At 47.8% G+C, this 23655-nt stretch overlaps 1 protein-coding gene across 1 annotated transcript in view; it reads right to left on the minus strand.

Annotated features, from left to right (window-relative positions):
* Window positions 1-3362, minus strand: part of LOC147123480 (talin-1) — a 287370-nt gene extending 284008 nt beyond the window's left edge. Inside the window, exon 1 of the mRNA XM_085973632.1 lies at window positions 3162-3362. The gene's annotated coding sequence lies outside the window, so the exon portion shown is untranslated. The remainder of the gene's footprint in view (window positions 1-3161) is intronic.
* Between the last annotated feature and the right edge of the window lie 20293 nt (window positions 3363-23655).

A 23655-nucleotide genomic window follows, 5' to 3' on the forward strand; every position in this document is an offset into this window, starting at 1 on the left:
GCGGTTTGGAAAGGAATGCTTTGGCATTGTTCTCTCATTAGTGGATAATTCCAAAAATCCAGAACATCAAGATGTTAATATCTTTATTACACATTCACCTTTTCTAGTCTAAGCATGAATCAATTTCCCATTTTCCAAGAGCTTGAGTTAATATTGCTCACTTGGAATCCAGACTATCTATGCCCTTGAAGATATTAAATACTTCAAATAAAATCACCTTTAAACCACGTTTATTCCAAACTCTAGTAGTCGTTCCTACTCACCCAGGTGCCTATTCATCAACTTGCCCTTTGTACTCTCTCCAAGATCCCCCCCAATGATATGTTCATTAACTATATGCATGCATTTAAAACAATTGAGTTAACCGTAACTTGCTGACATATGGATAACCTGACTTGTTTATTGGTAACTCCAGTAAATTTCTTCAAGCTTTTCCATGCTACCAGTAATTAACGGGATGAAACTTGCAACATCTGTCCTCATTTTAGTCATCGGCAGCTGCAACGCGTTATACCACTTGTGAGTTGGGTGGGCAGGGATGGAAATACACACTTAAGTATTCAGAATCACAATACAGCTTTGTAAGAAAAAAGCCTATGTATTTTGACTAATTTGCATTCATTACTAAATGTGTAATATTCAGAGACCAGTATGAACATGTTGCATTCTTTCAACAAAAAGGCTGTAGAAAAATGTGCAAAATTAAAATTGCACATCAGTCTATGCTAGATTCAAACCCAAATCCAAAAAGTAAAAAGGACAGTTTTCTACCCACTGTGCCACCCAAGTTCTCACTCAAGCATGCCATTTTGAAAGTAATCAATTCCTACAATTCCAGCATATTGTATTCTACAGATCAATAATTAGAACTGTATGACAAAGCAAATCTTACCACACTGTATATGTAAAAATAAATACACAGACTGTTACCACCTCGTATGCCAGTTCAATAAAGCCTAAAACCTAAAACTCAACTTATAGTAGAAAGGATTTTAAATAGTTATATAAGCAGTACATAGTTACACTTCTATTGTCAAGGGCCCATAATTACCCACACATCAAATTTTCAACATTGGGCTGGATATTCCGATCCCTACAGGTGGGTATGCGCTGTGTACCCACCCGTAGGGACATCGGAAATACCGGTTTTAGGCATGCACTGCGCATGCGCTGGAAACCGGCATTTCCGATCTGTCAAGAAAGCTCTTGACAGATCCTCCGGCTGCCCTGGAGAAGGGCCTCTGCGGGCGGATAGTTCCGCTTTTTGGAGACCCTCCGCCCGCAGAAAACACTTACAATTCTTGTGCCTGGTAATAAAAAATTTCCACTGATTTATCATTTAAAAATACTTTTAAAAAGTTTAGTTCTAGCCCCATAAAAAACTTTAATTCTTTTTGTCAAAAATTTAAAGTTTTGTTTAAAATAGTTAATTTATTGGACTTAAATCATTTTAAAAATGTGATTTAAAAAAAAAAATTATTTGAAGTTTTACTATGTCTTGGGGGTGATCGTCATTCATATATTTGACAGGTCTTCCTGTCAAATGTATGAAGGGAGATTCCCTTCTTTGATTGGCTCCCCATGGCCCACGTGATCCCAGGGACGCTGCGAACCACCTGTGCCCCTGGGATACGTGGGCACTGTGCACCGGCAGTTTGGAGAGGCCCAGCACCGGAATTGTGCACCTCCCGGGAGCCCTCAGGTAAGGGCACAGATTTTTCCAGATCGCAGTCCTCCGCCCGCGGGAGGCCTGCGATCGGAATATCTGGGCCATTAACTTTACTACAAGAGAAAGTCCAAGCAGGACATAAGAATCAGAGGAAACTTCACCATGGATCACTCAACATATAGCTAGCTCAAGGACAGTTTTGGTAAAGACGTGGGAATATTTACAGCTGCCCATCTTTTTGGACAGGGGTAGCTGTGTAGATACAAAAATTAAACTTGGAATATAAGAAAAAGTTGCAGAAAAATAAATGGTAAACCATATTCCTTTTCACACCAGAAAACCCCTTCCTTTTTATAGTCATTATTATAGTATAGTACCCATTGCAAAGACATTTAAATACAAGTCACGGAAACCAACATATAGTAACTGCTTTTGAGTAAGTGGGCCAAGTCATCCAGTAGCATGGATACAATTTTTTTTAAATGTACCATCAGGGAAGATTTTCCAAAACAATTATTCACAATATAGAACATAAATCATTCTGCTTTTTCTCCATCAACAATACAACTAAACTAGATTGACAGTCGTTTATTTAAAACATATGATAGCCACTGACATTTGCAGAGGCACATTATAAAACCAGAAAGGGGATCCCAAGTCGCGGTTAATTCCAATGTCAAAACGTCTTGAGATCATGACCCAAGAGATACACGTCACAAAAACGCGAAATAGCTGGTCTGGAGAGTTGCAGCCTGTTAATGTCGGACTTCTTCCAATTTAAAAAAAATATATAGCTTAATTCATCCGAAGAAAGCAAGCAGCAGAGGCTTCCGGGGGCTACACAACGTCTTTTGCAGCTGCAAAACCTCAACACGCCCTTCAACTTAATCCATTTTGTAAAATAATTTTTCAAAAAAAAATCACCCCGCAGGCTACAAAGAACAGGAAGAGATGCATGTCATCAAATCTGATAAGTGGCACCAACCACCCACGGGCCTCAACAAGAATCGAAAAGAGATACAATTTGTCAAGCTTTTTAATATATATAAAAAATATCAAAAACTGCATCTGTAGAGAGAGAAAAACTTTGAACAGAATGTGTCTTTTTCAGTTCTTTGCCTTCACACCAACCAATCGGTTCACACTGGACCCGCTCGAGGGGTTTCCGGGTGTGACGACTCGAGAAGTTCAACCAGAGCGAGAGACTTGATGACAGAAAAGTAACGGGTGGAAGAGGCGAGACGGGGGGCCGGCTGCCCCGAGCTCCTTCGACACCGACAAGGACGTACGAAGCGGCGACCAGGAGCGCTACAAAGCCCAGCGGAGAAAGCCCGTGCAAGCTGCTGAAGCTCGGCACGTCCCACACCCAGCGCGCTGCACTTTCTCATTAACCGCAGGCACTGTGCGCTTCCACCCGCTCCTCTCGCTGTTCGTACTTTTAACGCTCCAGAGAGCCGTTGCTGCATTTACACCAGATGCGCGGATGACTCACCCTCTCTCTCCCAGGGCTGGTGGAAGTTTCTCCGCTAGTTTTCTCACTCCAGCCGCTGCTCCTACTCTCAGTCGCGGCGCATGTTACTGCCCAGAGGCTGAAGGAAGGAGAAAAGAAACGCTGCGCTCAGACAGACTCGAGACTCCACCCTCCTCCGCGTCCCGGCCCACGTTCCAACGTGACGTAACACAATGAGCGGGCTATCTGTGACATCAGAATAGACGTTCTTTTTTTTTAATTTGAACATTTTACAGTACAGAGCTCAAGTCTCAGCTCTTTGTACAAAGTCACAAGCCCTCATGCCTACAAGGCAGGGGTCCCAGTCTCTACAAGCTTCTTGGTCATCTTCACTTGTTCATCCGGATAGCGGGTCTCCAGGAATTCACACAGATGAGGGTCGGCGCTCCCAGTGGAGGGTTTGTGCAGATCTGACAGACTCTGGTTGACACTCTTCTCTATCTGCAGGACTCTCTGCATCGCGGAGTGGAGCCTCCCGCTCTCCCGACCGAACAAGTGGACTGTAAAAAAGCTTTAAAAACCCTAGATTAATATTTAAAACATATCAAATTAAATTAAAATCACCCCGGCCGGGGTTACAATTATTACGTCCGTGAATGATTGAGACACGGACAGCAGGAGTGGAACAAAATATGTCTTTACTGGTGGAAGTCAATAGTGAAACTGAAACAACAGGCTCACTAGCGCCTTTTATACAGGGGTGGTCACTGCCGGTACTGCAGTCTGAGACCAGTTATTCTCTTAAAGGTACATACACAACAATTCCTCCCCTTTTAGATAAACAGTACATAACATTCATTTAACAACTAAATGATAACTAATTACAATCACAATTACTGTTGCTAGATACATTGGTTAAGTTTAAGCAATTATAAGTTCAGTCTTTGAGGAGGCTTCCTGATTCTGTCTGGATAACGCCTCTTTGGGGTATCAGGTTCTTCTGGCAATGTTGAGTCGGGATCAATGTCGTTGTTTGGTTCATCTGCTTCCAATATTACCGGTTCTGCAGTAGCTGCAATTGGAACGTCGATTTCATTACCAGGTGTATCAGATCGTGGTGTGGAGTTGACGTTTTCCAGTGACTCTAAAATCTGGTCAGCATGGCGTCTTACAATGCTCTCCCCAACGTCCACGGTATACATGAGAGGTCCTTGTCGTGTACAAATCGTTCCTGGCTGCCATTTCTCAGTGCGGTAGTCCCGGGCCAAAACTGGTTGACCTATCTTAAAACTCCTGGTCGGCCTTTCATTCATATTCTGAAACTGCCTGTTCTCCACATCTCTTCGGACGTTTGGCTTAACCAAATCCAAGCGGCATCGTAGTCTTCGATTGAAGAACATCATGGCTGGAGTTTGGTTGGTAACCGCATGTGTCACATTCCGGTAGGCAAACAAGAAGTTGTCCACCTTGTGTTGTAGGGGTATATCTTCATTACACATTGCCTTGATAGCCTTCTTGAATGTTTGGACAAACCTCTCGGCCAATCCATTAGTGGCTGGATGATATGGGGCAGATGTGTAATGCTTAACACCATTGTTCTTTAAGAACCTCCGGAACTCTTCAGACACAAACTGTGGTCCATTGTCAGAGTAAATCTGTTCAGGCAGCCCATTCCTGGCGAATATGGTTCGTAAAACTGTGATAGTTTTTTCCGTGGTGGTTGAGGACATTTTTATTACCTCTGGCCACTTTGAATGTGCATCCACTGCAATTAAAAACATCGAGTCCATGAAGGGACCAGCAAAATCAATGTGCACCCTTTGCCATGGAGATGAGGGCCACTCCCATGGATGCAGAGGAGCTTGTGGTGGGGCGTTTTGGACCTTCTGGCATCCTGCGCAGCTCTTGGTCATCTCTTCGATTTCTCTATCGATTCCCGGCCACCACACAAACGCTCTGGCTAAATTCTTCATTTTTACCCCACCCAGATGACCCTCATGAAGCTCATTGAGCACTCTATCCGTCAACTTAGGTGGAATTACTACTCTGGATCCACACATCAAGGTTCCTCTGCACACTGACAGCTGTTCTCTTCTCGGCGAGAATGCTGGCAGCAGTGGTTCGCCATGTGCTGGCCATCCCTTCACCGTTAAATCATAGACCCGTGATAGTGTCGGGTCATTCCGTGTTTCCTTTTCTATGTTTGCATTCGTCACAGGGAGACATTCGACTATGGTCGAGTGGAATAACTCCATTGGATCCACTGCAAGGTCTTCTTCTTCCACCGTCGGCAACGGTAGACGTGACAATCCATCAGCATTTCCATGCTGTTTAGTTCCTTTGTACTCAATGTCATATTGGTGTGCCCCTAGGAAAAGGGACCATCTCTGCAGCCGTTGTGCTGTCATTATCGGTACGCCCTTCTGAGGGTTGAAAATGGAGACAAGAGGTTGATGATCGGTTAGTAGAGTAAATTTTTGACCGTGCAGGTAGTGATTGAACTTCTTCACCCCCCACACTAGGCTGAGGCCCTCTCTGTCAATCTGGGCGTAGTTACGCTCGGCAGAAGTTAACGAGCGTGACGCAAAAGCTATCGGCCTCTCTAAACCATCAAGGAATTTATGTGACAGTACCGCCCCAATGCCGTAGGGAGACGCATCACACGCCAGTCTGATCGGCAGTGCTGGGTTGTAGTGAACCAATACTTCCCTTGAAGTGATTGAGTCCTTACTCTTCTGAAAAGCACGCTTACATTCATCGCTCCATTTCCATGCTACCCCCGTTCGTAGCAGGGCATTCAGTGGGTGCAGAATTGTCGACAAATTCGGCAAAAACTTATGATAGTAATTCACCAATCCGAGGAATGACCTCAGTTGCGACACATTTTCAGGCGCTGGGGCCTTAACAACCGCTTCAATTTTGTCAGGGGACTTATGTAACCCCTCTTCATCAATCACGTGGCCACAATACGATATCTGTTTCTTAAAAAATTCGCACTTGGGGCGGTTGGCTCGCAGCCCATGTTCCCGTAGTCTAGTGAGCACCTGTTCTAGGTTGTTAAGGTGTTCACTGTCATCTTCACCTGTCACAAGGATGTCGTCCAAGTAACACTGAGTCCCCGGAATCCCTTGCAGGACTTGTTCCATCGCTCTTTGCCATATCGCCGGAGCCGATGCTACTCCTGCTGACTACGCCAGTATTATGTCCGTGAATGATTGAGACACGGACAGCAGGAGTGGAACAAAATAAGTCTTTACTGGTGGAAGTCAATAGTGAAACTGAAACAACAGAGGCTCACTAGTGCCTTTTATACAGGGGTGGTCACTGCCGGTACTGCAGTCTGAGACCAGTTATTCTCTTAAAGGTACATACACAACAATTATGCACTCCAGTCAGAATAGACGTTCTTGGATTGCTGATTTTTGAATGAGAAAAGCCGCCCACCTCCAGCCGTACTTCATTCCGCTAGTCTCAGATGGAACTATAGTTTGTTACATTGCACTGGAGCATGACTATTCCAACGCACTCCTGCCTGGCCTCCAACTTCTACCCTACCTAAACTTTAGGTCATCCAAAACTTGGCTGCCTGTGTCCTAATTCGCACCAAGTCCCGTTCACCCATCACCCCTGTGCTCGCTGACCGTCATTGGCTCCTGGTTAAGCAACACCTGGATTTCAAAATTCTCATCCATGTTTTCAAATCCCTCCATGGCCTCGCCCCTCCCTATCTCTGTAATCTCCTCCAGCCTCACAACCCCCACCCCGAGATATCTGCGTTCCTCTAATTCTGCCCTCTTGCGCATCCCTGATTATAATCGCTCAACCATTGGTGGCCGTGCCTTCTGTTGCCTAGGCCCTAAGCTCTAGAATTCACTCCCTAAACCACTCCGCCTCTTTACCTCTTCTCCTTTAAGACGCTCCTTAAAACCTACCTCTTTGACCAAGCTTTTGGTCATCTGCCCTAATTTCCCCTTATGTGGCTCGGTATCACATGTTTTGTTTTATACTCCTGCGAAACACCTTGGGACATTTTACTACGTTAAAGGTGCTATATAAATACAAGTTGTTGTTCCAAATTATTCAGCACTTTGTTTGGCTTTTGTTTCTGTGTCTGACGTCAGGAAATGCAAGTTGAGGTATTCACCTTGCAAGTTGTCAACTGGACTGGAAACATAGAAACATAGAAGATAGGAGCAGGAGTAGGCCATTCGGCCCCTCGAGCCTGCTCCGCCATTCAATGCGATCATGGCTGATCATCCAAATTCAGTACCCAGTACCTGCTTTCTCCCCATACCCCTTGATCCCTTTAGCCTTAAGAAATATATCCAACTCCTTCTTGAATATATTTAATGTATTGGCCGCTACTGCCTTCTGTGGTAGAGAATTCCACAGGTTCACCACTCTCTGGGTGAAGAAATTCCTCCTAATTTCTGTCCTAAATGGCCTACCCCTTATCCTTAGACTGTGACCCCCTGGTTCTGGACTCCCCGACCATCGAGAACATCCTTCCTGCATCTAGTCTGTCCAGTCCTGTCAGAATTTCATAAGTTTCAATGAGATCCCCTCTCATTCTTCTAAACTCCAGCGAGTACAAGCCCAATCGACCCAATCTCTCCTCATACGTCATTCCTGCCATCCCAGGTATCAGCCTGGTGAATCTTCGCTGAACTCCTTCCATGGCAAGAACATCCTCAGATAAGGCAACCAAAACTGCACACAATACTCAAGATGTGGTCTCACCAAGGCCCTGTATAACTGCAGCAAGACATCCTTGTTCCTTGGAAGGGGCAGAATTTGCAGTGGGTACTGTCAGAGTGCGCCGTCACACCGCCTTTGAAATGGACAGCAAGTTCAGGATTTCGTGCATGTGCCAAATCCCGAATTTGCAATCTGTCAAGTTCCAACTTGACAGATAGAAAGAAAGTCTTGCATTTATATAGCACCTTTCACGACCACCGGATGTCTCAAACAGCTTCACAGCCAATTAAGTACTTTTTGAAGTGTAGTCACTGTTGTAATGTAGGAAACGCAGCAGCCAATTTGTGCACAGCAAACTCCCACAAACAGCAATGTGATAATGACCAGATAATCTATTTTAGTGATGTTGATTGAGGGATAAATATCATGGGGTGGGCATCTAACCTGCTCTCCGGATGTAAGTCCTGAATTTAAATATTGTAACGAGGCTCCGACATTGAAATCCGAATTGCTTGCGCAGAGTTGGGCTAATTGCCCACCAATTGCCCAGCAATTACGCATGAAAATTTTATGGCTGGTGCAAACAGGCACAGGAGCCTGTTTGCACAGCGTAAGGGAACACCCATCATGATAAAAAAAATCTTCATCTAATGCTTTTTTGTTTAAATTAATTAATATGTTTGCCCTTTACACTGAGCTTGCCTGAGGGATTAGCAAACCCCCAAAAGTTCAGTGGAATATTATCTGAACGTACATCTCTGCTTGAATAAAGTAGTTAAGCAGCCTGCAGTGTAGTGTAATTGCTTCTGGTCTATTGATAATTTTCCCCAAAATTCATTTCTATTTTTAAGAATGTAAATCTACAGTGGGGCGAATGAGAGACCTTCTGTTTCCTGATTGGAGAACCGGCCCACGTGATCCCAGGTACACATACGCACACGGTGCATCCCTGGGATCCATGCGCTCAACTCTGCAGCGTCTGACAGCAACTTCTCGAAGGAGAGTTCCCATCAGTTAAGTGCACATTCTGTTCAGGTGCTGGCGGCGTAATCCTTAGATACGCCGCCGACCGCAAAATCCGGGCCTTGTTTAGTTGCTGCTTCTTAGAGGTGTTTAGTCACTCGGTTATGGCTCGATTTTCATTGCAATGATACTTTTGCAATGCAGTGATAAAGTGACGCAAACTTCATTGTTGAAATATGTTTAGCCTGCAAAAAAAAAGTTTGCAGAATACTGTGACAGATCCTTTTAATTCAAATTGCTGCTAAATGTGTGATATCAAAAATAAAATTGCATTTTTCATTTTTGAACTTTAATGAACTAGTAATTACAGAATAATAATTTTACACACTGTCAAATAAAATTTACATAATATATTCTTGTATAAATATAATGTAACTCATTGGAACAATGATAAGACAGCAGCTTGGTAGCCACAATTACTCTGATAAGTCTCAACTCCATCACTTGTTCCTTCAGTCCCAGGCTTCTTGCTTCAATTTACAAGAGGAACGAGAGTTTGTTAACTCTTTCCTGACTGTCCATAGTGTGTCATCACACCTTCAGTTTTTCAAATTGCTCAAGTTTGTAAGCACGGCATAAAAATGTACCACAAGATTCCAGTGTTTATGGGGAAATAAACCACAAGTCAATCAGGCTCTAAGAAGTCATAAACCTAAAAGGCAGTGGCATAATGCAGGCCAAACTCATTGGTGGTTTTGTTTTTGATGAACTGCAAACTCTCACTGTATCTGTGAAACTCTCTAGAAACAATTAATGCCCCAAATTTTGCTTTCTCGAAAGAATCTCCAGGAGGGTTTAGTGGGTAAAAGAGGAGAAGTAACATCAGATTTATTGCTTCTAACAACTTTCAATCCTACCATCCAACCAATCTGATTGTTTGATACTGACAACTTTGAATACCAGTGGGGAAAAAAAACTTGATTTTTCTTGTCAAATAATGACAACCTGACACATGTGACTCTTCCAGCCAGCCCCCTCAGATTACTGCTCATGTTGGTGGCAAGATAAAGGAGCAGGTTGCACTCGCACCTGCAGTGGTGATGCAGCCTCCTGAAGAATCCCTCCAGAACCCAGGAGCCCTGAAATGAGGGTCACCTTGGTCCCAAGAGGCTCGTAATATCACAGCTCAGCTAAGTGCCACTGGCATCACTGGCCCACAAGTATCACCTCGGCACAGCACTAGGACAGGTTTAAGAATAACACAGGGAAGCACCAGGGTAGGCCTGGTGGTAATAAGAAGAACTTGCTGTAAATAGATAGGTGTACAGTAAAACTATTTTATGATTTGTGATTATGAAGCTTGGTGTCCTGAAATTAATCTGTTCTTTGTTTTGTGTCTGAGAGGATTTTAGGAGGTCAGTTTGCATATTTGAAATTATGAATGTGGAGAAACTGTTTCCACTTGAGGTTACAGGGTGAGAACAGGAAATTAGAGTGGGAGGGGGTTCGTGTGGCGTGTAAACACCAGCATAGACTAATTGAGTCGAATGGCCCTTTCCCGTCTTGTCATTCTGACTATGTAATCTGAGGAATGGACATGCTGCATCATTGTAACCTTTTATCCTTCGTTCCCACTGGTCCATGCCGGCAGGAGAACACCAGGGAGGAGGGCATTGAGGAGAAGTTGGAGAAGTAGGATGCGGAACAGGGGGATCATGAGGAGGATGATAAGGCTGAGCGGTCCATGGGGGAAGTAGGGTAAAGTGGCACGGACTTCCCATCCCCACTGCATCATGTGGGTCTTGACATGGAGAAGTGTCGAGACCCTGGCCACCTTCCTCGTACCTCATATCCCACCTGAGAGTGATTCCTCATTCCCCAGTCCCTCACATTTTTTTTTCATTCTTGGGAAATGGATGTCATTAGAGAGGCCAGCATTTATCACCCATCCCTAATTGCCCTTGAGAAGGTGGTGGTGAGCCGCCTTCATGAACCGCTGCAGTTCGTATGGTGAAGATGCTCCCGCAGTGCTGTTAGGTAGGTGTTGAATTATTCATTAATTACGAAGTTGAATTAAGTGTGAGTCTTAGACTGTGGTGTATGTAACTTGTTCCACCTTAAGAGAACTTAAACCTGTTCCACCTTAAGAGATGTACTACTTTCTCTGGCTGCTGTATACGGTAATACCGGTGGTGACCACACCGGTATATAAGTGCTGTGTAGTAATTTGCTGAGTAGTTCAGCCCTGACCTTCGACTAGTAAAGACCTGTTAAAGTTATTCTTGTGGTCTGTGTGCAGTGATTCATATTAACCATAACTGGAACACACAGACTTAACAGTGGCGACGAGTACGATCTTACCCTGCGGCAGAGATACATCCAAGGCAGTTTAACGGGCGTCGAGAAGAGGCATCCGCCCTCATCATCCTGCTGAGAAAAGACTCGGGTCTGAAGAGCAAAGGAAGAATCCTGACACGAAGCCTTCCATCAGCGACAGGCAGTGATCATCCCTTCTACCACGGTGGTGGGTAAGCCGATCAGCGACGAGCAGCAAGTCGACCACGTTGGCTGTGGAGTAGGGGAGGGAAAACGGAGGATATAAGGGCGGAGAACTTGACCACGGCCGGGGAAAAGAGCCGGACAGAAGTCGGGGCCAGAGGCGCTGAGACTGGAGCAGCGTAAGGCACGGGAGCCGCGGTGAATGCAAACGCAGCCGGTGTAAAAGACCGGGCTGCAAGCGGGCTGGGAGACGCAACAGCGTCGAAAGAGAGCTCGACCGCGACCGGTGAAAAAGGCCGGGCAGCTACCGAGGCCGCGAGGCGCAGCGACCGGGACAGCGTAAGGCATGGGAGAAAATAAAAAAACCGCGGAGAACTCAGCCGCAGCCGGTGGAAAGGACCGGACTGCAAGAGGGGCTGGGAGGCACGAATTGAGAACCGCTGGGGAGGCGCGAACGGCAGCAATACGGCAATCGCCATTACAGCCAGCGGGGGAGAAAGGCAAACGCGGGAAGCCGCCATTTTCGTAGGCGGGGGAAGAAGACAAGCGCGGGAAACTGCCATTTTAAAATAAAAGAAAAAAAAGAAAAGAAATTTTTTTTTTGTTTCTCAAGAAGATTGCAAGGATGCCTAAGCGTGGTAACATCAACGATTTCGATGCCGATGTTGAAGATTGGGCCACGTATGTAGAATGCATAGAAGTTTATTGTAAAGCAAATAAGATATCAGATGAGGATAAAGCACTAACCTTATTAAACTTAATGGGTGCGAAGACATACGGGCAATTGAAACACCTTCTATCACCAGAGAAACCGGCGGATAAGACTTTCGCGGATATTGTTACCGTCCTGAAAAATCATTTAAGCCCCACGCCACTGATGCTAGTGGAACGATTTAAATTTTACAGCAGAAAGCAGCTGAAAGATGAAAGCAATGCTGAATTTTTAATTGAATTGCGTAAGCTAGCAAAGTACTGTCAGTTTGGAACAGGATTAACAGATCGCTAAGAGATAAATTTGTGTGTGGATTGTTAAAAGAAGAGACACAAAAGCGACAGAGGAGAATGAGCTGACGCTTGATAAAGCTGTCGCTATGGCAGCATTGCACGAAGCCGCAGCGAGAGGCACGGCGGTAATGCAGCTACGGTCACCGGAACTCAGCACAAATCAAATGGTCTTGGGTACAGTAAAATGTTATCGTTGTGGAAAGACAACGCACGATCAGAACCAGTGCTGGTTCAAAAATAAGGAATGCAGAAAATGTGGCAGGCTTGGTCACATAGCTAAAGTATGCCGGTCAGGAGAGAAGACCAGCAACAAAAAGTCACCACAGGGAAAGTACAGAAAGGTACACAAGGTGACAGAGAACAGTTCGAACGAACAGAAGTCAGATTCAGACGCCAGCAGTAATGAACTGGGTAGCTTAAGAGTACACAACATTGGTAAGGAAGCAGACCTCCAGACAATTTGGGTCACACTTCAGATAGCAGGAGTCCAAGTGAAGATGGAATTGGACACTGGATCGGCATTGACGGTCATGAATAAGAAAGATTACAAAAGGTTATTCCAACATATTCCCCTACGGGATACGGAGATTGTATTGAAAACATACACGGGGCAAAGAGTATACCCCATCGGAAAGATAGAGGTAAAGGTGGTCCACAAGGGCAAAGAAAGCCGAGGAATGGACTTATATGTGCTACCTGAAGGAGGTCCACCACTACTGGGACGGGAGTGGATTAGAAAAATGAATATGGACTGGCATTCCTTAAAAGCACTAACGGTAGATGCCAGGGAAACAGATGTCAAACCTAAACGATTGTCCAGAATATTGGACGATGCTAAAGAGGTGTTCCAGCAGGGACTGGGAACACTGAGAGGAATTACGGCAAACATCAAGATTGAAGAACATGCACAACCAAAATTTTTCAAAGCCAGACCGGTACCCTATGCAATATGACCTGCTGTGGAAGCGGAGCTGGAAGCGCTAGAACGTTCAGGAGTACTGTCTAAGGTAGACTGGAGTGAGTGGGCTACGCCCATTGTTCCCGTGATGAAACGTCCTTCGAGCAACAAGCTGGGAGAACCAGGGAAGGTTCGCATCTGTGGCGATTTCAAGATCACTGTTAATCCGGTGCTTCACATGGTGCAGTATCCGCTTCCGCGGATTGAGGATATCTTCGCTTCATTGTTGGACGGGAAACACTTCACCAAGATAGACCTGGCGCAGGCGTACTTACAGATGGAAGTTGAGGAAGAGTCACGCTAGTACCTCACGATCAACACGCATAGAGGCTTGTACCGGTATAATAGACTGGTTTTTGGAGTGGCATCGGCTCCAGCAATTTGGCAGAGGGCCATGGAGCAGGTATTACAGGGAATTCCAGGCACACAATGTTACCTGGACGATATTCTGATTACAGGAGAGGGTGACGAGGAACACCTCGCAAATTTGGAACTGGTGCTCATCAGTTTGAAAGAATATGGACTTCGAGTTAATCGGCAGAAATGTGAGTTCTTTCAGAAGTGGATCTCGTACTGTGGCCATGTCATTGACCAGGAGGGACTTCATAAGTCTCCTGACAAGATCAAAGCGGTTGTGAAGGCTCCTGCTCCGGTTAATGTATCTCAGTTGAGGTCGTTCCTAGGATTGATTAACTATTACCATAAGTTTCTGCCAAATTTATCCACGGTACTGCACCCGCTGAACGCTCTTTTGCAGAAGGGAGTACCATGGGAGTGGAGCGAGGACTGTAAGAAGGCCTTTCGCAAAAGCATGGAATTGATAACCTCAGAGGAAGTGTTGGCTCACTTCAACCCAACACTGCCTATTCGTTTGGCTTGTGATGCTTCTCCATATGGTATTGGGGCAGTACTCTCACACAAGTTGCCAAATGGCACGGAGAGGCCAGTCGCGTTCGCATCCAGATCATTGACCTCCGCTGAGCGCAACTATGCTCAGATAGATAGGGAGGCTCTCAGCCTTGTGTGGGGAGTAAAGAAGTTTAATCATTACCTGCAGGGCCAAAAGTTTACGCTTCTGACAGACCATCAGCCGTTGGTATCCATTTTTAACCCTAAGAAGGGTGTGTCGGTGATGACAGCACAGAGACTCCAGAGATGGTCCCTTTTCCTAGGGGCACATCAATATCAGATAGAATTCAAAGGTACAAAGCAGCATGGTAATGCTGATGGGCTGTCGCGCCTGCCACTACCTGAAGAAGAGGAGACAACGAAGGTTGACCCTGTTGAGTTATTTCACTCGACCATCATCGAGTGTTTACCAGTCACCAATGCAAGTATTGAAAGAGAAACCAGGAACGACCCGACACTGTCCCGAGTCTACGAGGTGACAGTGAAGGGATGGCCAGCACATGGTGATTCTCTGTTACCGGCATTCTCGGCAAGACGAGACCAGCTGTCCGTCTGTCAAGGAACATTGATGTATGGAACGAGAGTGATTATTCCTCCTAAGTTAAGGGAAAGAGTTCTAAAGGAACTGCATGAAGGTCATCTGGGGGGAGTCAAGATGAAAAGCCTTGCTAGGGCTTATGTGTGGTGGCCGGGTATCGACCAACAGATAGAGGAGCTGGCGAAAAGCTGCTCAGGGTGCCAAAAAGTGCAAAATGCACCTCCGATTGCACCGCTGCATCCATGGGAATGGCCTTCAGCCCCATGGCAACGCGTACATATTGACTTTGCTGGTCCATTCATGGACTCCATGTTTTTAATTGCGGTGGACGCACATTCTAAATGGCCAGAAGTGATCAAGATGACTACCACTACTTCAGAAAAGACAATTGCGGTGTTAAGAACGATATTTGCAAGGAACGGATTGCCAGAACAAATATGTTCCGACAATGGACCACAGTTCGTGTCAGAAGAATTCCAAAAATTCTTAAAGAAGAATGGGGTGAAACATTATACCTCTGCCCCATATCATCCGGCTACAAATGGGTTGGCCGAGAGATTTGTACAAACATTCAAAAAGGCAATAAAGGCCATGAGCGAAGATCAGATTCCACTACAACATAAGGTGGACAAGTTTCTACTGGCATATCGAAACGCCGCTCATGCAGTGACAAACCAAAGTCCTGCCATGATGTTTTATAACAGGAGGTTGCGGTCCAGGTTGGACTTGTTAAAACCAAATGTGCGGAGGGAAGTTGAAAACAAACAGTTCCAGCATATAAATAACAAGACCACTCGGAGTTTCGAGGTAGGACAACCAGTGTTGGCCAGGGACTATGGAAACGAGAAATGGCAATCCGGAACAATTCGGGCCAGACAAGGACCCCTGATGTACATGGTAGATGTTGGTAAAAATGTAATACGGCGTCATGCTGACCAACTGGTGGAATCGAGAACAAGGGTCGAACCCATGGTTACGACAGAAACAACCGTGGAAGAAGTTAGTGAACCTGAAGCATCTACCTCGGCAGTGAATGTACCTGATGATGATGTCCAAGACATAAGAGACCAACTAGAGGAGTCACCTCAGCAACAAGAATCAGAGACCCCTGAAAGGTGTTATCCAACTCGAATCAGGAGGCCTCCTGAGAGACTGAACCTTTGAACTGTTTCTACATGAAGTTGTATATGTATATATGTTATTATGTTATGTTAAATGGGGATATAACTGTTAAGCTAAAAAGGGAGGATTGTGGTGTTGTGGTAAACCACTGTTTGTATTCCTGTTTGTCCTGTTTGTATTCCACTGTGTACATGCCTGGACATGCCTCGGCTGACTCCTCCCACAGGTCCTAGTATAAAGGTGACTGCTCCCCAGCCCTTAGTATCCTGGACCGGTCGACCACTCGAGGCAGACCTCCATTCTGTTGTTAATAAAAGCCTTTAGTTACTCTTCTAACTCTCAGTCTTTTATGAGTAATTGATAGCGCATCAATTTTATTAACAACATTTTTATAATGGAGAAGATCCTCACACCAGCATGCCTGGACTTAGATCATCGGGAGGCGGACTCATCCACCAAGTTTACTCACTGGCTTAAGTGTTTCGAAAAATTCCTGACCGCCTCCGAAGCAATCAAATCGGACGAGGACAAACTGGATGTCCTGACCTCCAAAGTGAACCACCGAGTGTACTCGGTCATCCAAGACACGACCTCGTACGCGGATGCTATCAAGCTCCTCAAGGACCAGTACACGCGCCCAGTGAACGAAGTGTACGCCAGGCACCTCCTGGGGAGTCGTAAACAACAACCTGGGGAATCGACCGTGGAATACCTTCAGGCACTGTCTGTGCTTGGCCGGGCCTGTGGTTGTAAGGATGTAAAGGCCGCCGTGTACACAGAGGAACTTATCCGGGACGCTTTTGTAGCGGGCCACAGATCCAATTACACCCGACAGCGACTGTTGGAGCAGAGTAACCTCGACCTCAACAAGGCCTCTGAACTCGCACTATCGTTGGATGCAGCCTACCAGGGCATGGATGCCTACTCCTCTGCACCGTGGATGCCGCGGGGAATGACAGCCTGGGACACGGTAGGACCGCCTCATAGCGCCGTGCCACCCCAGCCACACCCCAACAACGGCCCAACTACCGCAGCAGTGTCCCAAGGCCAGACAGCAGTGCCCCAAGGCCAGAAATGCTACTTCTGTGGCCAGGCAAAACACCCCAGAGCGCGCTGCCCGGCGAAAAACGCGATCTGCTCGGGCTGCGGGAAGAAGGGACACTACGCTAGCGTCTGCAGGGCCAAAGCCACCCCGAACCCCAGCAGCGCCACGTGTGAGCCATGCGGGCCGCCATTTTGGACCTCCCCGGCCGTGTGCGAATCACCGGTACAGCAGCCATTTTGGACGCCTCCAGCCACATGGGGATCATGGACGCCGCCATCTTGGACGACAGCCGGGACGCAGCAGGCCCCCGACACTGCCTCATCTGATACCCGCAGCGACACACCGACCCCTACGCTGGCATCCGTTACACTGGACCAAGCGAGACCGCACCAACTGGCCAGTTCCACAATGGACATTAAGGTAAATGGTCACGATACAATCTGCCTTTTTGACTCTGGGAGCACGGAGAGCTTCATCCACCCCGACACGGTGCGGCGTTGCTCTCTCCCAGTCCTGCCTGCGCAACAGCGGATTTCTATGGCCTCCGAGTCCCAGTCGGCGGACATCGGCGGCTACTGCGTGGTGACACTCGTAGTAGACGGGACCGTTTACGATCATTTTAAACTTCTGGTCCTGCCTGACCTCTGCGCTGCCGTCCTGCTGGGGTTAGATTTTCAGTGCCACCTTAAAAGTGTTACGATGGCGTACGGTGGACCCCTACCCCCACTCACAGTCCGCAGCCAGCAGCTTCCAAATTGCCCGCCGCGCACCAGGTGCAACCTCTCCACACTCAGAGTCACCCCCCCACCACTGTTTGCTAACCTCACCCCCGACTGTAAGCCCATCGCCACAAAGAGCAGGCGATACAGTGCCGGGGACAGGGTTTTCATTAAAACCGAAGTGGAGCGGCTCCTGAAAGAAGGGATTATTGAGGGCAGCACCAGCCCCTGGCGAGCCCAGGTTGTGGTCGTTAAGACCAGCGAGAAGCAGCGCCTGGTCATCGACTACAGCCAGACAATAAATCGCTACACCCTGCTGGACGCCTACCCACTCCCCCGCATAGCTGATATGGTCAACCAGATCGCGCAGTACCGCGTCTTCTCGACCATTGACCTGAAATCAGCGTACCACCAGCTCCCCATCCGCCCTGAGGACCGCCAGTACACTGCCTTTGAGGCAAACGGCCGCCTCTATCACTTCCTTAGGGTTCCCTTTGGCGTCACCAACGGGGTCTCCATCTTCCAAAGGGAGATGGACCGGATGGTAGATCAAAATGCGTTGCAGGCCACTTTCCCATATCTGGACAATGTGACCATCTGCGGCCGTGACTTGCAGGACCATGACGCAAACCTCGAAAAATTCCTCCGCACCGCCCAACTCCTAAACCTGACATATAACAAGGAGAAGTGCATATTCCGCACAAACCGCCTCGCCATCCTTGGCTGTGTTGTGGAACACGGAGTCATCGGCCCCGACCCCGACCGGATGCGTCCCCTTATGGAACTTCCACTGCCCCACTGCCTCAAGGCCCTGAAGAGGTGCCTAGGGTTTTTCTCCTATTACGCCCAGTGGGTCCCCTACTATGCGGACAAGGCCCGTCCGCTGATCAAGTCCACCTCTTTTCCCTTGACGGCAGAGGCCCGCTTAGCCTTCCACCGTATCAAGGAGGACATTGCCAAAGCCACCATGCACGCAGTGGACGAATCCATCCCCTTCCAGGTGGAAAGCGACGCGTCCGACTTTGCCCTGGCCGCTACCCTCAATCAGGCGGGGAGACCCGTGGCCTTCTTTTCACGAACCCTCCAAGGCCCGGAGACCAGACACTCCGCTGTTGAGAAGGAGGCCCAGGCGATTGTGGAGGCTGTGCGTCATTGGAGGCACTACCTGGCCGGAAAACGATTTACCCTGCTCACTGACCAGCGTTCAGTTGCTTTTATGTTTAACAACAAGCAGAGGGGCAAAATCAAAAATGACAAGATCTTGAGGTGGAGAATCGAACTTTCCACCTACAACTACGAGATCTTGTACCGGCCAGGGAAGCTAAATGAACCCCCGGATGCGCTATCGCGTGGCACCTGCGCCAGCGCGCAGATCGATAGACTACGGGTCCTCCACAATGACCTCTGCCACCCGGGGGTCACCAGGTTCTTCCACCTCATCAAGGCCCGCAACCTGCCTTACTCTATTGAGGAGGTCAGGACCATGACCAGGAACTGCCAAGTCTGCGCTGAGTGCAAACCACACTTTTATAGACCAGACAGGGCCCACCTGATAAAAGCCACTCGCCCCTTCGAGCGCCTGAGCGTTGATTTTAAAGGGCCTCTCCCCTCCTCCGACCGCAATGTGTACTTCCTCAATATTATTGATGAGTACTCCCATTTCCCGTTCGCCTTCCCCTGCCCGGACATGACCAGTGCCACGGTCATTAAATGTCTGAACAACCTCTTCACCCTGTTCGGCTTCCCCAGCTATATCCATAGCGACCGGGGCTCATCGTTTATGAGCGACGAACTCCGTCAGTACCTGCTAACTAGGGGTATTGCCACAAGCAGGACCACCAGTTACAACCCCCGGGGGAACGGACAGGTGGAAAGAGAAAATGCGACAGTTTGGAAGGCCGTCCTGCTAGCCTTAAAGTCTAGGGGCCTTCCAACCTCCCGCTGGCAGGATGTGCTCCCCGATGCGCTCCACTCTATTCGGTCACTGCTCTGCACTGCCACTAACGCCACCCCTCATGAGAAAATGTTTGTCTTCCCAAGGAAGTCCACATCAGGGACATCGCTACCGCCATGGCTGACATCCCCAGGGCCGGTCCTACTGAGAAGACACGTGAGGACCCATAAAACGGACCCCCTGGTCGAGAGGGTCGACCTCCTCCACGCCAACCCCCAGTATGCTTACATCGCATACCCGGACGGGCGGGAGGACACAGTCTCCATAAGAGACCTTGCACCCTCGGGGACCACAGTAACCCACTACCCACTACCACCCCCCCCCACGATCCGATATCCAGCCCCAGCAGACGGCAGGCCTGGGCCCTGCGACCCGCTCGACATCTACGAGGACGACACGCCTGTGCTACAGCCTACGCTGGACTCGACGCCGGAAGCTTCACTACCCCTGCCGTCGCCACGCCGATCACAGCGGCAGACAAGACCTCCGGAGAGACTCCAATACACTAACTTTTAATACACTTCACCCCGCCGGACTCAATTTTAAACAAGGGGTGAATGTGGTAAACCACTGTTTGTATTCCTGTTTGTCCTGTTTGTATTCCACTGTGTACATGCCTGGACATGCCTCGGCTGACTCCTCCCACAGGTCCTAGTATAAAGGTGACTGCTCCCCAGCCCTTAGTATCCTGGACCAGTCGACCACTCGAGGCAGACCTCCATTCTGTTGTTAATAAAAGCCTTTAGTTACTCTTCTAACTCTCAGTCTTTTATGAGTAATTGATAGCGCATCAGGTGTATGTAACTTGTTCCACCTTAAGAGAACTTATACCTGTTCCACCTTAAGAGATGTACTACTTTCTCTGGCTGCTGTATACGGTAATACCGGTGGTGACCACACCGGTATATAAGTGCTGTGTAGTAATTTGCTGAGTAGTTCAGCCCTGACCTTCGACTAGTAAAGACCTGTTAAAGTTATTCTTGTGGTCTGTGTGCAGTGATTCATATTAACCATAACTGGAACACACAGACTTAACATAGACGCCAGAGTTTCTTGTTTCGCCTTTATTAAGCTCGGCGTGAAGAGAAGTTACACAAGCAGATTACAATCAAGCATAGTCACTCGTCCTTCAGATTTGAATTCCCTTCAAGTATTATTGGGTATTGTACTACGAAAAACTAAACATCACAACCTATTTACATGTTAATTACTTCTCCCCAAGTCCCATGTTCTTCCCTATTGGCTCCCTTTTGCTACATGGCCTCATATGGTGCTTCCACTTCAATAATTTTCCTTCATGCCTGGACTTGCCTTTCATCATGAGCGACTTCCTGTCTTTGTATCGCAATTAAAAAAAAATTAGTTCCTGGGATGCGGGCGTCACTGGCAAGGCCAGCATTTATTGCCCATCTCTAATTGCCCTTGAGAAGGTAGTGGTGAGCCGCTATGAACAGCTATGGTTGAATAGGCATTAGTGGTAGATTACATGCAACTTTATCATTTGCTAACACCACATTAAAAGGCAGTAGATTGATGCAGTGCTCATAATTGATCCTTATGATACTTCCACTACAAACCATCCTTTTTTTTTATTCGTTCATGGGATTTGGGCGTCGCTGGCAAGGCCAGCATTTATTGCCCATCCCTAATTGCCCTTGAGAAGGTGGTGGTGAGCCACCTTCTTGAACCACTGTAGTCCGTGTGGTGAAGGTACTCCCACAGTGCTGTTACCGAGGGAGTTCCAGGATTTTGACCCAGCGACAATGAAGGAATGGTGATATATTTCCAAGTCAGGATGGTGTGTGACTTGGAGGGAAACTTGGAGGTGATGATGGTGATGGTGTTCCCATGCGCCTGCTGCCTTGTCCGTCTAGGTGGTAAAGATCGCGTGTTTGGGAGATGCTGTTGAAGAAGCCTTGGCAAGTTGCTGCAGTTCATCTTGTAGATGGTACACACTGTAGCCACGATGTGCCAATGGTGGAGCGAGTGAATGTTTTTTAAGGTGGTGGATGGGGTGCCAATCAAGCGGGCGGCTTTGTCCTGGGTGATGTCGAGCTTCTTGAGTGTTGTTGGAGCTGCACTCATCCAGGCATGTAGAGAGTATTCCATCACACTCCTGACTTGTGCCTTGTAGATGGTGGAAAGGCTTTGGGGAGTCAGGAGGTGAGACACTCACTGCCTCTGACCCGCTGTTGTAGCCACAGTATTATTTGGCTGGTCCAGTTAAATTTCTGGTCAATTGTGACCCCCCAGGATGTTGATGGTGGGAGATTCAGCAATGCTAGTGCCGTTGAATGTCAAGGGGCAAGTGGTTAGACTCTCTCTTGTTGGAGATAGTCATTGCCTGGCACTTGTGTGGTGCAAATGTTACTTGCCACTTATCAGCCCAAGCCTACATGTTGTTCAGGTCTTGCTGTAGGCGGGCATGGACTGCTTCATTATCTGAGGAATTGTGAATGGTACTGAACCCTATGCAATCATCAGTGAACATCCCCATATCTGACCTTATGATGGAGGGAAGGTGAACAGCTAAAGATGGTTGGGCCTAGGATGCTGCCCTGAAGAACTCCTGCAGTGATGTCCTGGGGCTGAGATGATTGGCCTTTGTGCTAGGTATGAATCCAGCCAGTGGAGAGTTTTCCCTCCGTCCCCATTGACTTCAGTTTTACAAGGGTGCCTCGGTGCCACAGCCAGTCAAATGCTGCCTTGATGCCAAGGGCTCACCTCACCTCTGGAATTCAGCTCTTTTGTCCATGCTTGGACCAAGGTTGTAATGAGGTCTGGAGCCAGGTGGTCCTGGTGGAACCCAAACTGAGCATCGGTGAGCAGGTTGTTATTCTGCAGCAGGCTCACACGCCTCCCCACTCACACACAGATGTGCTGTGTCAAGAGCCTCCACAGGGTGGGTGAGACAGTGCTGAGAGAGACAATGGTTTGAGTCTGATGCCTCAGAGGATCAGGGAACATCGGGGCAGCAGGAAGAAGTACCTGGTCCTCTGTGCAGCAGGGACAATGACGAGTCAGGACTAAAGAGGATTGGGAGCAGGATTACAGGGGTCCACACCTGAGAACAAGAATGCTGCAGGAGCATCGCAGGCATTTGTGAACTCTGGGTCCGTCAACTGCCATTTGTGCCTGATCTACGCGAGCTGGAGACAATTGGGTACAAGGTGAACACTGACGTAAGAAAACTACTAGGCACTTGGTCTAAGCGTTAAACAAAGCTTTAATCAACTGTTTTACAACATGGAGGTCTGGTTGTGTCCTTCACGAGTTCCTGTTAAGAATGTCCTGCGCAAGCTGGGCCCGTGCCCGAGTATTTATACTCTCCCTGGACAGCGCCACCCGTAGGCCGCTCAGCATTATTTCATAAGTCTTTCATTCATGAATGACTGATTCATGTCAAACACCCTTTGCCAGGAGGTTGTATGTCCCATCATGATTGTGCGCAGGCCTCGACAGCTGTCCTGCAGCTGATGCTTGCGTTTCCTAGCCAGCGCCACCCGCTGCGGTGACAATCATGGACCCCGAGGAACGTGTTGCTGACACTGAGGCCTGCAGCACTTCCCAGAGCCACATTCTCCTTCCCAGAGCCACATTCTCCTTCCCCCAGGCTCTGCGCCAGTCGCACATGCCACGCGAGGTCAGGCTGCTCAGGAGTATCCTCCACTGTCACAGCCAGCAACAGCCCCATCACTGGAGGCAGCTGCCAGTAGTCAAACCATATCTCTACCCCGTGTCCCTTTGGAACAGCATCGCACCCACTTCGCAACTCACTGATGCCAGCCAATGCATTAGACTCAAAAACCATCATTTTGCCCAAAGTGCTCGTCCATGCCCACAGGGGAAAGCGCAGGATCATGAGGGAGTAATAAGGAAATGCAGGAGGGAGTTAAGAGAGAAGATTAGGAACCAGGGAGACTGAGGCATAATGGCTGAGTGCAGGAAACAAGGTCAAGCTGGCATGAAGGAGCTGCTGAGGCATATTGAGAAGAGCAGGACACTGACAGCCTGGGTCTGATGGTCTGTGAACAGCCTACATCCTGAATCTGCACTGATGCTGAGTCTGAAAATGTAATAGAGCAAGAGTGGTTGGACAAAATTAGCAAGCATTGGGAGGCAGAGC

The sequence above is a fragment of the Somniosus microcephalus genome, chromosome 2 (assembly GCF_052327205.1).
Source record: "Somniosus microcephalus isolate GS21.2 chromosome 2, FLI_Smic_1.0, whole genome shotgun sequence".
Classification (NCBI taxonomy): domain Eukaryota; kingdom Metazoa; phylum Chordata; class Chondrichthyes; order Squaliformes; family Somniosidae; genus Somniosus; species Somniosus microcephalus.